General features: G+C 41.1%; 1 pseudogene; it reads left to right on the top strand.

Moving 5' to 3' along the window:
- The first annotated feature begins 3,072 nt into the window (after nucleotides 1–3,072).
- LOC131224049 (protein JINGUBANG-like) lies at nucleotides 3,073–4,414 on the top strand (annotated as a pseudogene).
- Nucleotides 4,415–7,077: the final 2,663 nt, after the last annotated feature.

The raw sequence follows: 7,077 nt of genomic DNA, 5'->3' as shown, positions 1-7,077 counted from the left end.
ACATTAGATGCTTTGTGATCAATTAACTCAAGTCTGAGACTTATGTTACATAATCACAGCAGTATTGCTGCTAGGCCCACTACACCTAGTAGACATCTGAATTCTGCACACAAATCTACTAAATTTAGCTAGTGAAGAAGCTACTTGTAGCCTACCCTGTGAATTATTGCCAATTTATCCAACTGGTTTGACACTCCATGTTCTAGGAGTTCCATTTGCCAACAGCCGTTAAAAAGAGGAGTTCAATCTCGACAAAGATGGAAGAAGCAAAGACTACCTTCTCTGAAATTGCTCTTGAACCTTCAAGGCACATGACGTAAATACCTCACCCTACCCGCTCGGTTGTCATCCTCCTAATGGCCTTCACACTCCAGTTATCTGTTTCTTTAAGATAATCAGCAAACAACATACTTAGAGAACCTGCTAAAACTATATAGATTACAAGAAGATAAACAAAGGAATAAAAAACTGTGACCCATTAAATGGTCCAAATGCCAAATGTTCTGAGTTTTGCCCATTGAATATTCTGTACAGTGTGTCATTTCGCTACAATGGACCACACTTCAAAAACACACAAATCAAATATTCTAATCATCCAACAAATAGCCTATAAAATGTGTCATTCTAAAAGTGCTGTTCGACTTCTCTTTCAGTTGACACAATCATACAACCTCAATATTGTGACATTTTTAAAAGATAAACCAAAAATCATTAAGAAAAACCAGGACAAAAAGAAAAGAAAAGAAAGAATGCTGCAGGGCAATTCTCAAGAAAAAGGAAAAACACTGCCACTAACCAAAGAGAAAAACAATCCAATGATCATGAATCCCCTTGAAACTACCGAGATACAAACAAAATAAATATATGCAATAATATAAGAAAAGATGGTAATTCTGATGAAGAAAGAAGTCATATTCACTGAAGCTCCAATTAGAAAAATATGTAACAGCTACCTTTGGTTATGATCATGCAAATGGTCTGATTTTGGGGTATGCCCCATTCACGGTAGGTCCCAACAGACAGAGTAGCAATCCCATATGTGTTGCACATGTATGGAATCTATGGATACGTATGCTTGATAAGTCATCAAATATAGGTGATAAAACCATAGGTTTCCCATGTTTTCATACCAGTGTTTGGACAAGTTACCAGCAAAAGTACCTTTTTAGTAGCCACTGCAACTGATATATCGACAGAATCGCACAAGGTGGCCTCTCCTTTCTCATCATTCCAGTAAGCTATGAATGTAGCAAAACAATAAGACTTCAGTGCCTAGTCCAGGCTGCAAAAGCAAGATGAAATAAATAACCACAAGATCAATTCAGACAACCAACAGAAGTGCTCAATATTCATGACTGATGCGAAACGTGTATGATGGGGATTGTTTGTAGTCATACAAGCTTCCTTGGCTTTCCCATTTGACAAAAGTAATAGTTATGAATCGACAAACATAGACCTGCAAAAGTGAATCGGGCAGACTGCTGGCAAATATGTAATTACTCCTCCCCAGCTATTTTAAATGGCAAATGCAGCAGAGCGTAGAACAGTTTGTCGAGGTCTAGTTGAAAATCCAAGGGTACTCCTGGAAGTTATTTGATACTCTGCCTGTAATGAAGCTTGATAAGCATGCACTTATAAATTATACGTTAAAAACAGACTACATTGTGGCGCAGCCAGTTGCTAGTTCAAAGTCCTGAGATCAGATTGTCTATGTAATCCTAGCCTCTGATCAGTGGTATCTTTTATTTCAACCATCCAATGAATGTCCACCAATTGGAATGCGTGCTCATCAATTAAACGTGGAATCATAATTTCGGCCATTTTATTTGACTTGCTTGCATGCCATGTATGCAGTTTCTTATCAATTTTCTAAGTGCCTGCATATCATCCATCACACCATGCCGGAGCATTAAAGTTTCTCTTATGAACAAAATAATCATTTAAAACCCCACTAATCAAGCTTTTAAGAATCGGACTGGTCTTGGTCGACTGATCTATGTCGGCAAAAACTAGGTCAGGTTGTTCTAGATTGCGAGCCAGAATTGAAAATTGAGGATGAGTCGCTGAATTTGGCTCGACACCACGAGCTAGAATTGTAATCTAGGGTGACTTGGCCCCAAAACATAAAATAGGATCCATTTTCAAGCATTTCCCAGAAGCCAAACATGTGCAGCAGCCCTTGCTAATGGATTCCATTTCAATTAGGGTTACTTTCTAGGAGCCAAATCAACCCAACAAAAGATAAGAAATCAGTAACTGATGTGTGAAATAAATGAGCTGGAAAAAAAAAAAAAAAAGACAAAGAAGAAGACAGAAAATCGACAATGCAAATTTCTAAAAATGGATTTGACAACGCAAATCCCTAATTAGGGATTTGTAGTCAACAAAGCATACCTGAGATGGATGAGAATCCGAGATCCACGAGCAGTAGAAGACCGAACTGCAGCAGAGGGCCGAGGAGATAGGGAGAGAGAGAGAGAGAGGAATAGGGTTTTGAGAGAGAGATAGATAGGGAGAATGAGAGTGAGAGGAGAGCGAGCGGAGAGCGAGAGGGAGAGGCAGAGGGAGAGCGTGCGAAGGGGAGAGGGAGAGGCAGAGAGAGGGAGGGAGAGGGAGAGGCAGAGAGAAGGAGGGAGAGCACGAGAGGGAGAGCGAGAGGGAGAGGCAGAGAGAGATTCGGCGCTCAAATAGCAAGTAGGGCCGGCTTTTTTTTTCTATTATTTTATAGGGCGTCCCTTTGCCCGCAGCCGATAAAACTGGCTGCGAGTAAAGGGTTGGGCCATCGGTCGGCTTAGGCCTGTTTTCTTGTAGTGTGATAATATTGGTCGATTTATTGTGACCCATTCATCATATGTGCCTCACCTTCAATATAAATAGCAAAAAATGTTTGCCGGCTGAAGCCAAATGAGTTCTTTAAAAAAAAAACAAAAAAAAAAAAACAAAAAATTAAAAAAAAAAAACCCTCTTCATCACTCATCTTATGAGAGTATTTTTGCTAATTTTTTAATTTTTAAGCGGTAATTGTAAAGCTTTATTACCATTCAAAAAAATAAAAATAAAATAAAACTTTATCAAATGGTATATTTTCAAAATAAGAACTTAATTTTCAGAATAAGTAAATAAGCTGTTACTAGTAGAGATGACTCGGTTGGGTTGAGTCTGGTTTTTAAACTATGTTTTTATGTATTTTTCGTTTTGGTCACTATCCTTTTTAGTGTCGATATTTCAGTCAACTTACATATTGGGAAATTTGATCAAAATCTCCACTCATGATCTTTACCGTTCATTTGCGGGCTGATGATGGATTTGCCATCAGCCAAGCTACTCTTATTAGACCATCTTAGTCATTCAGTCCATGGCCTGTGAAAACCATTATTAAGAGAATTGAGCAAAGATAAATGCTCCTATCCATGCAAAAGGCTCACCAAATGAATATGAACAGTATCAAAATATCGTTCCCTATATCATTAAATAAATAAATATTTTCCATTAATGTTGCATTTTGATGTAGCAGATGAAGCACTTGGGACCCATATCATCACTTGCAATCAACGTCTTAGATGATCTCCTCTACTCAGCCTCCGTAGACTCAACGGTGAAAGTTTGGCGGATCTCTAACCTTAGATGCATTGAGACCATACAAGCACATGAACAATCCGTGAATGCAGTGGTTGTAGGCGATGATGGCATGCTCTACACTGCATCCGATGATGCAAGTATCAAAGTATGGCGATTGAACTCATGTGGTGGAGACCGGTTGCACCAGCTCGCCATCAAACTCCCAAATAGGTCCTCACCTGTCAAAGCCCTTGCATTGACTACAGATGGTTCGGTCCTCGACGGCGGGTGCTCGGATGGCTATGTGCGTGCATTGCTGGCTAAAGGGGTGGCTATCTGGCCACTTACATTACAGTGAGCTACCTCAAGGCCACCATCATGCAGTCACATGCCTTGCTAGCGTCTCTAATTACGTAGCCAGTGGGTCTGCTGACTTGACTGGTAGGATTTGGTTGAGGCAAAGAGAGGAACAACATACGTGCTTGGCTGTGTTGGAGGGTCAAAGGGGGCCCATTAGGTGTGTGGCTGCATTTTCAAGTAGTGTTGCTAGAGATGATGATGAAGATGGATGCATTGTATGCACTGGGAGTGTTGATGGGACACTCAAGGTGTGGCATGTCACGAGTTCTGGCAATGTGGGTCAGGGTCAGGATCAAGGAATTCCTTAGTACTTTGAGTTCCAGCGATCGGTGGACCATGAACATGGTGATGGCTAAATGCTGGGTGTATCTCTTTCATTTTATCCTACTTGATGGTGTGGATTATATTTCGTGGGGCCAATGTAGTTGGTTACTTGTTCTTAGCACATCAGTAAGTTCTAAAAACGGCAAATGTAATTGATTTTCTTGTGCCTTTATGGTTGTTGTTGTACCTGTTCTTTAGGCATAGATAATTAATAAGTTGTGAACTAGGCTAGGATGGCTTTCTATCGAGCCATAGATAAGCACAGGCCATGGTCTGGGACTCGGGCTGTCAATGGGTCAGTTCAGAGCAACCTTACACAGGCTGATTGGTTCGGGTCTTGACGGGTTCGGGTTCAAGTCTCATTTTTTAGATGTGATCAATTTGGGCTCAGGTACGTACCTCTTGTTTTAAGGGTGGAAATGGGTAAGCTCGGGCTGCGGGTCAATTGGCCCGATTAGTTTTTGAGGCGGGTTCAGGTAAAGGTAAATGGGTAGTGGGTTGGGATCAGGTTAGAAATGTGATCCAATCCACCCATATAGGTTATTAATTAGTTGGGCCAGATGAACCTGACCTAAAACCAGAATAAACCCCACAACCTTAAGCGGTGAAGAACAAATAGAATATGCTACGCGACCCCTTCCACCTTCGAAAGGGTTTGACCCATTTCATGAAATATTCCAGCTTCAAAGCCGTTGCTTGCACGCTGCTTCAAAGCCATTGCGTGCTAGCGTGCTCAGTAGTTTTGAAGCCCTTCGCTCCAAGAGACCATAGAACCAGATGAAGCAGAAGGCATCGGTCCATAGAACCTATAAATTAAAAAAGAGATGGTTGTGGCACAAAGTACTCTTGTACGGGTCTCGATCCATCTCTATTCTAGCACTGACTAATTCTCAAGGAAGGTGTTAAGCTTGACTAATTAGGGCAAAAAAAAGAAGGAAATTATGGAGGATTTTTCGTTTTTTCTGTTTTTTATTATTATTATTATTATTTTATTTTAATTTTTAATTTTATGTATATATGCATTCACCTCATATATCACTCTTAAAACTGAATTGGGTCATGGTGGATTGAAACTGACCCATTTACAATTAAATGGGTTGGGTCGGCTCAGGCTTGATGAATTTTAAGTGGGACGGGTAATGGGTGTCGGGTTTGGGCTAGAATTTTTGATCCGTTTAGTAAATAGGTTGGGCTTGGGCAGACCCCAAACATAGCTCTAGCTTGATCCATTGCTGATATCCGTTTATATGGTTGGGCCCACCGATGGATGGATTAGACGGAACACGTGTAAATGGGCTCTTCCACTTGTCCAGTTAAATCCTGGGCCAATTTAAATTGAACTGAGGTCTGATAAAATTGGGCAGAGTTCACGGATACCCATTTACAGGCCTATTTCGCCAGTTTATTTCTTGGGCTAGAGATCTGAAGCATAGACCCATTCCATTGTCCTTTAGGCCAACCCAAACCCCGCTTGAATTGCGAGAAGCCTATATTTCTACATCATACTTGGGTTTTCAGTTTGTATTACTTGGGTCTATGGTTCAGCCATACAAAATGGTAGTATGACTGGACCTACAATGGCCCATGTACCAAATATCTCTGAGATGGGATAATTCTAACCTTTTTAGATGTTACCGGGAAATGGTACCATGAGGTCTGCCTGTGTGGGACCCAGCAGACTGATGTGTATTGGACATCCACACCAAGAATTTTTTGCGTCCCCTCTATCTTATAGGATATCCCAAAAATCAAATGTATAAAGAACTCAATTGGGCCACACCATCTGAAACAGTGTGAAATCATGCCTAAAATATCTAAAAACACTTGTTGGAGCCGGCCTGAGTTTTGGATACTTCTGAAACATGGTGTGACCCCTCATCCAAGTGGAACACACACAATGAATGGGCTGGATTTCTAAACCACATCTCATTGAGCCCTATAAACGATCATAAAATTTCAATGGGTGGATATCCACTCTCAATTGTTATTTATTGTGTGGCCCACCTACCTAATGAATTAGCCTGATTTTTAGGCCTGTGACTCACCATGGAAGGGTGCGTCTGGTTGATGGGGTGAATTTCCATTACACACCACGACGGCGCCCACAGATTTTGAAATAACAACAAGATTACCAAAGAAAAACATCAATATGAAAAACCCTAACCCTTAAATCAATGCAAGTTTACATCAGAAATCCACCCTAATACAAATTACATATCTGCCGTGTCTGTGTGTTAGAGAGAGAGAGAGAGAGAGAGAGAGAGAGAGAGAGAGAGAGAGAGAGAGGCCTCGGTGCCTCCCTAATCTTATAGGGTTAGTCAGAAATGGAGATGGTCCTATCTTCTAGGGTTAGCCTGGAATGGACATGGCTGAGCTAAGAAAGACACATGATCATCGCCTGCTACGATCACAAACTTGGTATCTCCGGCCGTCGATCTCCGAACTGAAATCCTATGCTGTTGATTCATGCCCTCTGTTTGCATCTCAATGCCATCATCCAGACTCTGGTCCCCAGCGGACCGCCGTCTCTTCAAACACAGGAAAATGATATAAAGAAGGATCCTTAACCCTACAATAACACCTGCAATCATCAGAACCGTCACTATATAACTCTTAGCAGAGTGCAGGCGTTTGCACCCAAACAAAAACCACATACAAGCCATATCAGGATCACTAAAGAAAAGAAAAAGTCTACGTGGAATAATCACACACGACTACTAAAAGACTAGATTTCAAGGTTCCTTGCTTGGGTTAGTTGGTAAGAATGCTACTAGGGTTTTGCTCTCATTCCTGTTCAAGGGTGGAGGGAGAGGTATGACTTTAGTGGTAAGCTTA

The sequence above is a fragment of the Magnolia sinica genome, chromosome 13, assembly GCF_029962835.1.
Source record: "Magnolia sinica isolate HGM2019 chromosome 13, MsV1, whole genome shotgun sequence".
NCBI lineage: Eukaryota > Viridiplantae > Streptophyta > Magnoliopsida > Magnoliales > Magnoliaceae > Magnolia > Magnolia sinica.
This window is presented reverse-complemented; position numbering and strand designations above follow the sequence as displayed.